Source organism: Lagenorhynchus albirostris, chromosome 2 (genome assembly GCF_949774975.1).
Source record: "Lagenorhynchus albirostris chromosome 2, mLagAlb1.1, whole genome shotgun sequence".
NCBI lineage: Eukaryota > Metazoa > Chordata > Mammalia > Artiodactyla > Delphinidae > Lagenorhynchus > Lagenorhynchus albirostris.
Genome location: NC_083096.1, coordinates 122,218,070 through 122,232,836, shown reverse-complemented (window position 1 = coordinate 122,232,836; position 14,767 = coordinate 122,218,070).

The window sequence follows — 14,767 nt, the reverse complement described above, 5'->3', positions numbered from 1 at the left end:
CAGCACCACCACCAGGCACTGCAACTTCTTGAACTTCTGTGTGGGACCCAGCCTCTCCAGCCATGCTTCTGGCTACAGTCAGTGACTGGCTGTCTAATCCACCAGCTCCACTTTCAGACCTTCCCTTCCTTCCCTCCTCACACATTCTTTAATCCCTAAACTCCCTTTAATCCCAACAATACCTTTTGAAACTGAGACTTAGACAGTTTCCAATTTATAAAGCTCCTCTTTCTCATCATCATTCATGTAATTGCAATCAATTTTTAATAGATAATTCTAGGGAAAGGGGATTAGTATTAATTGAGCAGTTTCTGTGCCTGACAGACAATGTCTGCTGGGTCTTGTGCATCTTACCTGGTTTTATTTCCAATAAGTCATTATATCTAAGGTAACTGCTCACTCTCCTGAGTGTCCAGGGTATTTATTGATTCAACTCAACAAATGTTTACCAAGTGCTCATTATATATCAGGCACTGTGTGGGTTGCTGATGAGAAAGTGATGAGAGGACAGGTCTCTACCCTCAAGAATCTTACAGCCTATGGGAAGAAAGGCAATGGACAAATACAGCACTATGTCATAAAAAATAATCACAGCCATGATTAGGGTCATATGCACATATGGAAGGGACACCAGACTCAGAATGGGAGTAGGAAGGGTAAAGTGAGAAGGAAAATTTTCCGAGGGAGGTGTATACATAGGCTATCTCTCAATTCTGAATATGGCTAAGCCAAAACAAGTAGGTGGTAGGCTAGAACACTGCCGGAAAAAAGAGGCACCATCTTTAGAGTGGCTGCGTGTGACTGGAGAACAGTGTAGTAGATGCTGGTGGCGAGCTAGAGGCAGAAGGAGGAAGCACATCTCAAAGGGCTTTGTGTGCCAGGCTAAGTTGCCTAGACATTAATCTTAAGGCAATGAGGAGGAATTAACGGTTTATTTTTAGCTAAGTGAGTCTAGATTTATACTTTAGAAATGTTGATGTGCCTGAGGTTTGGAGATAGAAAAGCTAGAAGAAGAAGAGAATTAAGGAGAGAAGTTAAGTGACTTCTCTGCAGTATATCCAAGACAAAGATGATGAGTGTCTGAACTAGTGAAGGCAAAACGTACTTTGCTTTAAGAAATAGATTTTAAAGATGTTAAATAGAAATGGCCTATAGGTTACTAGATACAGGGAAAAGAGGGGGACAGTGGAGCAGTTGGATCTAGGATGATACCTTGGTGTCTGCTTTGGATGGTGGGGCCCTGGGGAAGAGCAGCATTTGTCGGATGGAGGAGGAGTTGAGAGTACCTTTGGTTATAGCTTGAGGTATCTACCAAACTTTCAAATGGGAATGCCCAGTGTACATTTCTGTATGAATCGATTGGGATGTATCACATGTTCATTTTTATTGTAAATTACTATCTCATGTGCATTTTTAATCTGACCAAATATTATTTTTTAATTCTTTGAGCAAAGAGTGGGCATTGCCTTTTAATTCTTTGCATTCATCACTGGTCAAGCACAATATACTGCTTATGGTGGGAGCTCAGTAAAGATTTGTTTCTTGACAATTGAATTGATTGATTAATTGCTATGGGTTGACTCTAATACATACCAAGTAAAGTTAGATAACGTTTGCCTGCAAAGGCTTCATAAAGGTTTTTTGTGTGAAGGTTAGAAGAATAGCAGCATAGTATAATTATGAAAACTTTATGTATTTTTTACATGTAACCCTAAATATGTAGTATCCTAAAAGTAATTATTTATATATATTTTGAGAACAAAGATTGTCTTATTTTGCCCTCCATCTTCTCCCCAGCTTTTATGGCATGAAGTAGGTATTCAAAATATATTTTTTGAATAAATGTGAAAACCACAATCACTAGGTCACAGTGTATTTAAATAGCTATCTACAGTTTATATAGCATAATTCCAAATTATGAAAACCTATATTTAATAACAGTTACATTAAATAATAGATGGAGTTTACCCAACTTTTACCATCCAATAATCAAAAAGTATCTTTGTTTGCTATGTTTGTAATATATTTGCAGTTGGAGTCTGTCTCTTTATATCTGAGCAATTCTGCCTTCTGCTAGTGATGTCAGATAGAGGAGAGGCAGGGAGACCAAGAGATTAATGAAACAACCCATCAAGTTGTTTGAAAGGCAAAAATATATAAGAAAATCAAATCTGTTGAAATGCCCTATCCAAAGAGTGATGGTTGCATATTGTGTAAATTTACAGTTTCTGGAGGGAAAAAAAAAAAAAAAAACTAAAGGAAAACTTCTGGGAGATAAATTGTTAATGACTTGTAAAGATGTCCATTTGGAAAAACACAGACTATCATCTTCTCCTCAGTGTCTACGTTACACCCTGGTAGCAAAGAACATTAACTCATTCTGACCATAAGAGTGAAATTAACTACACTGGGGAGTACTGACTCCATTAGTGAAAATAGTTTCCCAAGGCTCTTGGTTAGTGATGGACTCAGACACCATGAAATAAGGGGGCAAGCTAGTCTTTTCAAAGAAAACTCAGTACTTTAGAACAGAGTTATTGCCTGTAATTTATAGGAGAAAGGAAAGGCAAAATCAGGTGAACCCTGCTGTATCTTACAATTCTCCAGAAAGTAGTAGTGAAAATGGAGTGGAAAAAACACACATACACAATATTTTAGGACAGTACCAGACTTAAGCCAGTGGGAGGTAAAAGGTAAAATAATATCCCTCAAATAGTGCTATAATGCAATAAACTATATTATTCAACTCATCATACAAAATATATTCTAATAGAAATAAATTCACTTTAAATGTTGCTAAGTTGTAAAATTGCATGACAAAGAAAAGATATTAGTAATATTTCAAAGGAAAAAATACAGAATGTGAAAGTATGTTTAAATAACAATCATAAGAAGTAAAAAAATCTATATATCACTCAAAACAAATATCATTAATAAAATAATCATGGAAACATTCATTGAATTTAGATAATTTCCCTCTTTAAAGAAAACTCCTATTTTCTTAGTTTTCCTTCTCAGCTCCTTCTGAGGCGAGTGACAAGTCGATCTGTAGCTGACAGTCAAATTCTCCCTGGACCTATCTTTGCTTTTCTTGACATTTAATTTCTCAAGGTCAGTTTTTTTGTTTAAAAATATATCATTCCTAGTAAGAATTCTGAGTTCAAATTCTTTTCTAAACCTGGCTCACTTGACAGAATATAAGATTTTTGAAATGCAAAAAATTTTATTTATTAAAAGCCACAATCAGGTCAGACTTGAAAAGAGATATAGAAAGAAGAAGAAGAAAGAGAAGAAGAAGAAGCAGGAGAAAGAAGAAGAAGAAGAAGAAGAAGGAGAAGGAGAAGGAGAAGGAGAAGGAGAAGGAGAAGGAGAAGGAGAAGGAGAAGGAGAAGGAGAAGGAGAAGGAGAAGGAGAAGGAGAAGGAGAAGGAGAAGGAGAAGAAGAAGAAGAAGAAGAAGAAGAAGAAGAAGAAGAAGAAGAAGAAGAAGAAGAAGAAGAAGAAGAAGAAGGAAGAAGAAGAGGAAGAAGAAGGAGGAGGAGGAGGAAGAAGAAGAAGAGGAAGAAGAAGGGGGAGGAGGAGGGAGAAGAAGAAGAGGCAGCAGCAATGCAAAGTTATAGTATTAGGACTTACTTGATGTACATTTTAGGAACACATGCTTGCTTTTTGAGCCTTACAGGAATTAGAGTCACTGTGAATGATCTGCATTCATTCATTTATTCCTTCATTCACTCGTTTATTTAAAAAATATTTTTAAGGACTCTTTATATACCAATTACTATTCTAATTATTAAATATATATGGCATAGATCTTAAGTTTCCATATATGTGTAAATATCAGAAATGAAGTCTCCTTGGAATTAGCAGTTAAAAAGAATGCCCAAATATTCTCCATACTATAGGTGAGTATGGCTGTGCATGTCCCAAAACATTTTATCTGCTCCCCAGCATTTCTCAAAGCCCTTGTGTTAGGCAAGTCCATGTGAAAATTTCTGGACAAAGGGCTAAAAGCAAATGTGACATATATCACTTTGGAGCCAAGAAATTTATGGGCTGTTGGACTATGTTCTTTCCACTATGCTCCCTTTCCTTGCCATAGCAGCCTTGGAGATCATGTGTAACAGATGCTGAAGCTATAAAATGGTGATGCCTTCCTCAGGCCCATTGGACATGTAGTATCAGTGAGAAATGAACTAAGTAGGACTAAGCCACTGAGACTGGAGGGTCTGTCACCCTAGCCTGACTATTTCAGGTCAAACAGCATGAAGAGATTATCCTGAAATGATAGAGGAAGTGCTGATATGAAATACAAAGGTTATATTTCAAATAAGTCTTGACTTCTAGAAACTATGCATATCAATTCAGAAGTATTGCATATTATACAAATACAACATTCATTTCTCACCTGGTTGGTGACCATCTCTATTCATGAGAGTATGAAAGAAGGTTCTGTAGCTCTGACAGTCACATTTTCTCAAGGATTCTTTCCTTCCTCATCAAGAGATTTCCAGGTTTCCAGTCTGTGGAGGAAGAGTTATACTGAAGACAAAGGGACTTTTAAATTTTAGTACCCATTGTTTTATAGGCCCCTTCCAAGGTCTTTTGCCTAACTTTATATTTGTAGTTTCAGATAATTTTTCTAAAAGAGGATTCTCTCAAGTTGAGTAAGTTTCAGGACCAATAAAAACCTGGATCCAGCCCTACCTGGTCTTTTATATTACACTTCTTATCTAGCACTAGGTGTTATCTGTTTTCACCAGGTATTGTCACTCTCTCCAAAAGTAAACTATATGAAAAAGTACCTCTTACCTGGCACTAGGCATTATGCTTCCGTTTTCATCAGGTATATATCTCACTCTCCTAAAGTAAAGTAGATAAAAAGGCCTTTTCTCCTCATGGTCTGGGAAAGTATCATGTATATATTTCCCTTTTAGGCAATTAAACCCAAGAGATAGTTCCTTTGGCTGAGTGTTTTAACCACTGCTTTTCCTAGCTTCAGTTATTTTCAGTAGCTCTCATTTGCACATATAGACTGGCACTGCTTATGTTCAAATGGAAACACATACATACACCCACAGACTTAAGAGCACACACAGTAAGTATATTTTATGATGTGTTGTGTTCTTTTTTGCCATATATTAAGGTGACTTTATAATAGAGACCTTTACCACAGGCCAGTATCAGGTAAACAAGGCCAGTGTCTACAGATTTCTGACACACAAGTCATCCATTTTCATGAGGCTCAGCTTATCTCCAAGGCCACATATTGTACTCTGAGGCAAATTACCTGAACAATTAAAAGCCTGTGCTGATGATTTTTTTGGAGCTAGCACTCCCTGGCCCTTCAAATATAAGAAAACCAATGTTTGTATGATAAGCAGGTGGCTTTCATCTTTTGCAACGCACTTTACTTTGTGTATCATGAGAGTAGTGGCATGATCGTGGCTGTCATTTTCATAGGGAGCCTAACTGCAGTCTGTATTCTGGCTAGCAGAATGGCAGCAGGAGAGGAGAGAGGAGGCCAGGAAAAGTATAGTTAACAATTATGCATGCAGGTAGTGTGTTAGGAACTCTTTCCAAAGCTATGATAAAGTACTTCATTCTTTGTTTAAACTCTCATAATCACTCTTCTTCTTTATCTAAAGAGTCACATTTTTAGAAGAAGCAAAATTCTAAAAAAAAAAGTCAGCTTTCAAGTTTGTTTTTTCCCTCTAAATGTGGGAAAAAGGGAGAGTAGGAGGTTTTTGAAATTACTATAAATGGGGCTTTTAACCTAAAAGTTGATTCCTCACCAGAACAGTTGAGATGGTTAATTCAAAGAATAAGGCAGATGAGAGTTTACTTCTTGAAATTTTAGTGGTACTTAATGACATTATCTCAATTTTATCAGTCTGTAAATTATATTCATCAATCTGTTGCCCCTTCACAGGTGAGAAGATTTTAATAAAAACAAATATCTTAAAGGACAATCCTTTGTTCTTGAAACTATTCCAAGGACTAAATAGTATACAGAGAAAAATAAAAAATATACTATTTTCTTAGCACTGGGATACAAAATTAAATATAATACTAGTCAAATGGGTGGAACAGTATGTAATCAATTTTTTTGTAATGCCACGTAATAAATATTATAATGGAGGCATGCACAGAAGCACTGTAGGAAAACTCTTGCAGAGATACCCTTCAACTCTAAAAGATCAATCAGAAATTCTCCAAGCAGAAAAGAGGATAAGGGAAATTAAGACAAAGGAATTTGAGAATTGTGAATAGTCAAATGGCTGGAACATTGGGATTGAGAGTTGGCTAGAAAGGCAGGGGTTGGCAAGGTCATTAAGGATTTTTTTTTCTGCTAAATGAAAAGGGTTTTGACTTCATCCTATAACAATGGAGACACAACCAAAGAGTAGATTTGCATTTTAGAAGGATATGCGAGGCAGATTTGAGGAAAGAATTAGTAAGAATTAAACATTGCCATTGGAGAGTCACAGATGGAGAGTTTTGAAAGCCTAAATAAGAACATGGACAAGATTTGATTATATAAGGTATGAGGTAAAGAAGGATGTTTGGGATGACCCATAGGATAGGTTCAAAACAGAAAGTTATTTTAGTTCATAGCATGTTGAGTTTGAGTTCTGTGGAGGACATCCAAGTAAACATATGCAGTGGATGGTTAGAAATATATCTGGAGCTCAGGAGCGATGCTTTTAGGACCTGTTAGAATATAAGCTATACCATAAACTATGGCCCTGCATTCTGTCAATCAGAAAACAAATATGGACTGAGAAAAAAATTGTAGACGGAAGGATGAGGAACAACAACATTTAAGGAAAAAGCAATAGGAGTGCAAAAAAAGGTCAAAGAGTAAGGAAGAATATGAACATGGTATCATGGAAGTTGAGGTGTAAAAAGATGTAGCAAAGAGGAAGAAATCAATATTATCCAATGCTTCCACAAATTCCAGAAAAATAAGGACTAAAAATTGCTGATTTAACCAATAGAAGATTATTAGTGATAGTTTTAAAGGTGATGCCACTGGAGTGTCATAGGAGGTAATAGAAATCTGATTTTAAAGGTGATGCCATTGGAGTGTCTTAGGAGGTAATAGAAATCTGATTTCACAGAATTGACATGTATATTTCAGTACACACACTTATAATAAAAATAAATATATATAAGCAGTTTTTCTGTTCTTTTTTTGGATGTAGACTTTAAGAAGAATCTTTCAACTTAGTTATCAAGGTGAACACACACTAAATCACAGCTGAGGAAGACATCAGTGAATGAGCACTGAGAACCACCTATAGTGTACAGGACTCTGCTAGAGACAGCTGGGAACAGAAAAATGGTGATACACATTCCTGGCCCCAAGGATCTTATAACCTAACTGGAGATGTTAAACAAGAAGACAGATGATCATAATACAAGGGAAGATGAGTGTCACAGGGCTGTAGCCTCAAAGTACCATGATTGACTTTTAACATGTGTCTTCTCATTACCAGCCTCTGATGCATTCCCTTCCAATTTCCCCAAAAGCTGAAAAGTTACAGCACTGAAAATGATTAACAATAATCATTTATTAATGCAAATATAAATTAATATAATAATTAATAACATTATTATAGCATTTCTTATGGCCCTGGCACTGTTCTGGGTGTTTTACATTCACTACATTTAAAATCTCCATGATTGGCTATTATAAACATTTGACAAATGATTAAGACAAAAAGCCTACTGTGCCACTTTCAGAAAAGAAATCATTTACACTTGAAAATTAAGGTTTGTTGAGATCAACTAAGTGTATTAGAATTTTTCTTATTCTTGCATGCAACTGACAACATTGCTAGTGAAACAATAAATGTACTCAGTGGAAGGATATTAGGTAACTCATACCAACAGGAGAAATCTGGGGACTGAGCTCAGAAAAATGAGCAAAAACCAAAGGAGGCTAGGTAGCAGTAGTCCAGGCTGGACAACGCCACAGAAATGATCAACTTTTGGTTTTCTAATGCTGGAAATTTGATGCTGTCACTATTGAACTCTTAATGCCACTGTGAATGACCTCTTAATGGTCTTTGGTCTTTGTACCACTTTTTCAGGATGAAAAGTACTAGCATGAGCATCAAATGGCTGGCAGAAGTTGGGGTGACAATTATTTGATCCTTCTAAATTTTGTGTTGGGACACAGGTCCATAGCTTAAAGCATGATCTAACCAAGAGTATGTCCCCTGAAAAAGGGTATTCAGATGATATAGAGACAAAAACGCAAAAAAGAACTTGACAAATACCCAGCTACACCTTTCTTCTGACGCTAACACTTCTCATTCCCCCCAAAAGTGACTCAATTCTAATACAAATATTCTTTATTCAACAAAAAAAATCCCATACATCCATTTCTATAAGGGAAACAATCCAAAGTCTCATTAGTTGCTATATCCTACTCGGAACTCAGGATCACTGTATAATGTCCCTTCCTCTTTAGGCCTATTATAATTACATTAATATTACACATATGCACTAGGGGAAATGGAGAGGAAGAAAAAAAGATACCAATTAAACTATAAAAATATGTTCATGACACAACAACGAAAATGATCTGAGTAGAAGCTCTAATCTTTATTTCCGTATGTATTTATGAGGCCATAGTTAAAATATATGACTCCCTCCACTGTGGTAGACAGGCCTGCTTATTCCCTAAAAGCCCACAAAGTGGGAGGGTTGTCTGCAAATATAAGAAGGGTGTTGAGATACAGATTTTTTTTTTTTTTAAAAAAAGGTTAAATGCCCACCAAACTGAGAAAAACATTCTCTAGTCTATCAGTACTTTGCCTCATCAGCTGAAAAAACTCCACTTTCCTAAAATAAGGTAGGAAGATAGATTATTCCCCTATCACTTCTTCCTCCTGGTTCAAACTCAGGATCTGTAGCAGCATAAAAATGGGACAACTCTTTCCCAATATGTGCAAGTACTGCTATTTACACTTCATTCTGCTGAATGACTCTGTATATTCATCCACTTATGATACATGAATTACAATAAACAGTTGATCAGAGAGAGGATATGCTTGGGTGTGTTGGGTGATGCTGATATTAACCCATATTAGACCTAGTTACCACAGGGGTATGTGTGAGGCCAAAGACAAGAAGAGCTCAGCTAACAGTCATGTATCAGTGACCCAGAAAGTGGTAGAGTGGGGTGGAGGGGTTGGGTGGGAAGCAGGGAAGAGAGATTGGTGAAAAGGACACACATACACACCTAAATCTGAAATGAAAGACTCCAAAATGTTAACAGTGATTATCTACAGGTTGCAGCCTTTTAAATGCTATTAATTTTATTTTATAAGTTTTAATGTATTCTCTACTTTTCAAAAATGATATTGCTTTTATAATTGAAATACAATATTTTAAGTACTATCGTGGTTCAGAAGGTGTAAAATATATCTAATTGAAATAATCAGGCAAATTTTCATAGACCACATTATTGGGGTATTAGATATCTTGAGAAATTATTCTGCTAGTATTTGTGATATGGAGCATACCAGCTGGGAGGGAGAAATACTGATATCAAAGGCGGAAAGCAGAAAATCATGGCATTTTTAAGAACCATTGGTATTCAGCATGATTGGAACATAAGTAACCAAGAATACTAGTAAAAGATAAATACTAGAAGCAAATCAGGGAATTTGATAGCACTTCTAAAGAGAGAATTCTGGGCAGAGATCAAATATTGTTCTTTAATTTTTTTATTGTGTATATGCCTGCACATACATGGAATCTGTGTCTGTCTATGGGTAGAAAGATAAGAAATTATCCTGATTAAGTCTAGAATCTGCACAGAAGGCAAGAGTCATTCTATGAAAGAGTGAAACAGAATTCTAAGAAACTTTTAAAAATGAACTGGCTAGAAGAGTGGAGTAGGGAAACTAATTTTATATATATATATATATATATATATATATATATATATATATATATACACATACACACACACATAAATTTACATATATAAATGTACATTTATATATAATATACAATATATATTACTATCTCAGTTTAATTGAGAAAAACTTTCTGTGCTGATTTTAGACATAAGCAATCTGAAAATACTGACATTCAAAGGCAGTGGAGGGGACTAACATGGGTAACACTTAAACGCCAGTAACCAGTAACACCAGTAACACTTACATGGCTTTCAGTAATTATTTGTAAGACAGATATGAAACAAGTAAAAAAGTATTTGTTATGAATTCTCCATTTCTCAATATTCTTTGTTCACTTTGAATTACTTCTAGATGAGAAAGCCTCAAATATTTCATATATATATATATATATATATTTTCCCCTTTGTGTGCTCTATTTTGGGTAATTTCTAATTTCTCTTGACTGTCTTCAAGTTCTTTCTGCTCTGCCCAGCATGCTAATAAACCCACCCAATAAATTCTTAATTTATTATATGGCATTTTTAACTTCTAGAAATTGACTTGGTTCTCTTTTAGAGATTTTATGTCCCTGTTAAAATTCTCCATCTTTTAATCCATTTGGTTGATTTTTTCCTCTAATTTTAAAAATATTTATGAAACATTTTACATAAAGTTCTTGTCTACTGATTGCAACATCTGGGGCATCTGTGGTCATATTTTCCTATGTACTCATGTGTCTCACAGATTTCTTTATTGTATGTAAGACACTATGTTTAAAACAACTTGAGAGAATGGAGTACATTTTGTTTTCCCTTAAAGAGGGCAAGACCTTCCAGGCTGCTAAAAGCAAGGAATTGATCACTTCTATCCAATTAGGGATTGAGTAGGATGGGGGACCTATTGCAGCTTTAGTATTTTTTTGTTCTGTGGTTTTGAGGGTGAAAGCAACCATATGTATATTACCAATTCCTCATTCTAGCAGGTCTTTGGAATCTAACCATGAAGGTTACACATCTCTCTCTCTCTTTCTCTCTCTCTCTCTGCTTTCAAGCACAGCCTTCCAGCTTCCTGAATTACTAAAAACTCAGCAGAAGTTCCACTGGAGAAATTCAGCAAGGAGAACTAACTCTGCATTTGAGGGTTTTAAAGATTCTAATCCATTATACCAACCCAAAAATCTTTGTAAATTTATAAATTATGAAACTATAAATTTATAAATTTTAAATTAATCCAGTAAAATCTCTCTGCCTGACGAGTCCAAGTCTCAGCCTACCCATGCCCAGATTTTGGCATTTCTACTCGCCTAGGAAGGGGTCCTCCCTATTAAGAATTCAGTGCCTACACTTTTCCTTGCAACTACAGCTCTCCAACTGTCAGACAGATAGATACATACATGCATAATACATAATACACACATACATGGAGATAGAGGGAGAGAGAGTCTGAGAGAGAATGGTAATCCATTTTGGCTAGTTGTTATGGGGAAATATGACTTCCTATTCTACTCCCACTATTGATTTCGAGTTTCATAGCATTGTGTTTGGAAAAGATACTTGACACGATTTCTATCTTCTTGAATTTGTTGAGATAGGTTTTGTGGCCCAACATATGATCTGTCCTGGAGAGTTTTCTTTATATGCTGGAGAAGAATTCTGCTGCTGTTCAAAGGAATATTCTATGTATGTCTTCCAGGTCCATCTTGTCTAAAATATTCAAATGCATTGTTTCTTTATTAATTGTCTGTCTGATGACTTTTCCATTGTGTGAGTCAAGTATGAAAGTGCTCTATTATTGTACTGTTGTTTATTTCTTCTTTTACTTCTGTTAGTATTTTTTATATATATACTTAGGTGCTTCAGTGTTAGATGCATAAATATTTACCACCTTATCTTGTTGTGAATTGACCCTTATCATTATATAATGACCTTGTTGTCTTTTGTCACCATTTTTAGCCTAAAGTGTATTTCGTCTGATATAAGTATAGCTACCCCTGCTCTCTATGGTTACCATTTGCTTGCAATATCTTTTCCTATCCCCTCACTTTGAGCCTATGTGTATCCTTAAAGCTAAAGTGAGTCTCTTGTAGGCATCAGTATCACTGGATCTTATTTTTTAATACATTCAGTTATTCTATTTCTTGATTGGAGAATTTAATCCATTTACATTTAAAGTAATTGTTGATAGTTAAGGTCTTACTATTGCCATTTTGTTAACTGTTTACTAACTGTTTTGCAATTTCTCTGTTCCTATCTTCTTCTCTTGCTGTCTTACTTTTTGATTTGATGACTTCTTGTGGTGGTATACTTTGATTTCTTTACTTTAATCTTTTGTGTATCTACTACAGGTTTTTCCTTTGTGGTTACCATGAGGTTTACATAAAATGTGTTAAAGTTATAACATCCTATGCTAACATATTAACATGATAACAACTTAACTTTGATAGCATACTGAAACTATACTTACCCCCTTACATTTTAGGTTATTGATGTTACAAAATACATCTTTTTATATTGTGTAACCAATAACAAATTATTGTAGTTAGTAATAAATAGTCAAAATAACACGCAGACTAGCCAAATAATAGGAATAAAACTTTTATCTGGGAACATTTTGAGAGTCTCTTACTATGCTTGCCCTTGCATGATTATGTGAATGAACGTATATTTGCATAATGGCTCCTTTCTCTTGCTTTTGTCTTGTCCATCCCTTTAACCTTCCCAGCAAATGACTTTAGATAGGTCTTTTTAGCTTCTGTAATTCCAAGGCTCACTCCTGCTGGCAGATAAAAATGCAATTTTAGGAAATATTTCTTTCAAAACACAATACAAAGGTATCAAAAAGACACTAGGTGAATTTAAAGAGAATAAGTCATTTCTTATGAACCCATGAAATCTCTACTGCCTTTGTATGTAAGTATGCTGCCATGAACTGAGTGCTTACCGTGATGTAGTAATATCCTAAACACTTTACATACATCATCTCATTTATGAATGAAGAAACTGAAATTTCTATTGAACTTCCAAAGAATTTAAGCTCAGGTCTTTCTGATTCCAAAGCCTGTGCTCTTAATCATTGCACTCTATTATTATAGAGCTTGGACTAGTGGATTGATTATCAGACAGAAAATACAAATTTAACCTTGGTTCTAAGAAAGATAAAGAGGAAAAGCTTGCTAAGTGACCTCTTAATTTTCTTCTAAGATGAGATGCTGCTGCTGTAATCTCTGGATACTGCTTCAGGCCTATAGTGGTCACTGCTTCTGTTAAGGAAACGCTAGGAAAAAATCTTTTCTTCTAACAGTATATGACTATTCGAAGAAAGTGCTCACGGTATGTCACCTCTTTGGCTCTAATCCCCTTTTTTTTCCATCACCCTCTTTTTTAGTGTAACCTGCTGCTACTTCTTCCTGTTAACCTTGACTTCAGTATAGCACTTTCCTATTTAAGCAAATTTTGTCCTGGTGTTTGTACATTGGTTTCAATGATGATTTATTTTGAAATACTTCAGTATTATTAGCATATGTAAACAAAGTTATTTTAATCTGTAAAAATACTTTAGGATAACCTTATTTGCATAAGAAATGTTGTAAGTAGTTATTTATTTGAGAAGTTGGTTATGTTTAACATTTGCATTGGGTTAGAAGAATCTAGCACCCTTGCATATATAAGGTCTAAAAAATTGCAAGCCCAACTATCTATATTAAGGGTCGGGAAACTATCACCACCCATTGGCCAAATCCGACAAACCTCCTGTTTTTGTAAATAAATTTTTACTGCAACACAAGCACACTCATTTTTTTTTTTCATCTTATCTATGGCTGCTTTTGTGCCACAACATGGAATTGAGTAGTTGCAACATATACCATATGGTCCACAAAGCTTAAAATATTTACTGTCTTGTCCTCAGTGAAAAAGTTTGCCAAGGAACAAAACATGTGTTCTTGATCACACTACAAGCAATGATTTGGGAACCCAGACTCTTTTCATCTTGTGGCTCAGCCATCTTTAACATGTGTTTTCCAAGGTGGCAAAAGAAGAGGAAAAATAATGGAGGACAGTGCATGGTATATACCTGGAAGGGCTGCCAATCACTTTTACCCAGATTCCATTGGTCAAAATTCAGTCCTTTGCCTTGATTAACTGAGTAAGGAGGCTGGAAAATATGGGCTATTTGTGTCCTGAAGAAACAGAAAACAGGTTTGGTGAAAAGCTAGCCAGTCTCTGCCAAAGAGACCTTCTACAAATTGAATTTTTGGGCTTCATATTTAATATGTGGTGAGGTAAAAGAAAGAAGTCAAAGGTATATTCTAAAATTTTAATATGGGAAACTTTAGATGGTTATGAACCTAGGGAAGTTGGGAATATAGAAAGAGAAGCAAGATTGGAAAGGGAGGGAAATAGTAAAAAATAATAATAAATTCAATTTCAATGTATGATTTTTTAAAAGATTTCATGCATTCAAAGTAGAGGTATCTAGCATGCATTTGGAAATATAGGAGATATATGAAATTTAAGATATAACCTAGAGATACAGATTTTTGATTCTTCAAAACATAAACAGCAAGCAGCAGTAAAAGTCATGAGATTGACCTGGGACCACACATAAATAGGAAAACAGAGCTATAAACAGAAAAAGCGTTGTGTGTAATATAATATCTGCATTAGTACAAAGTAATAGAAATACAGAGATGAGTAAAATTGTCTTTGCCTTAAATAAGCTCACAGTTGGGCGGAAACTAGCAAGGAAATTATTGATTACCTGTTGTGTGATAAAGATTACAAAAGATCTGTAGTATGGAATGGGAACATATAAAAAGGGCAACAAATAGTAAATAAAGGTATTGACTGAATGA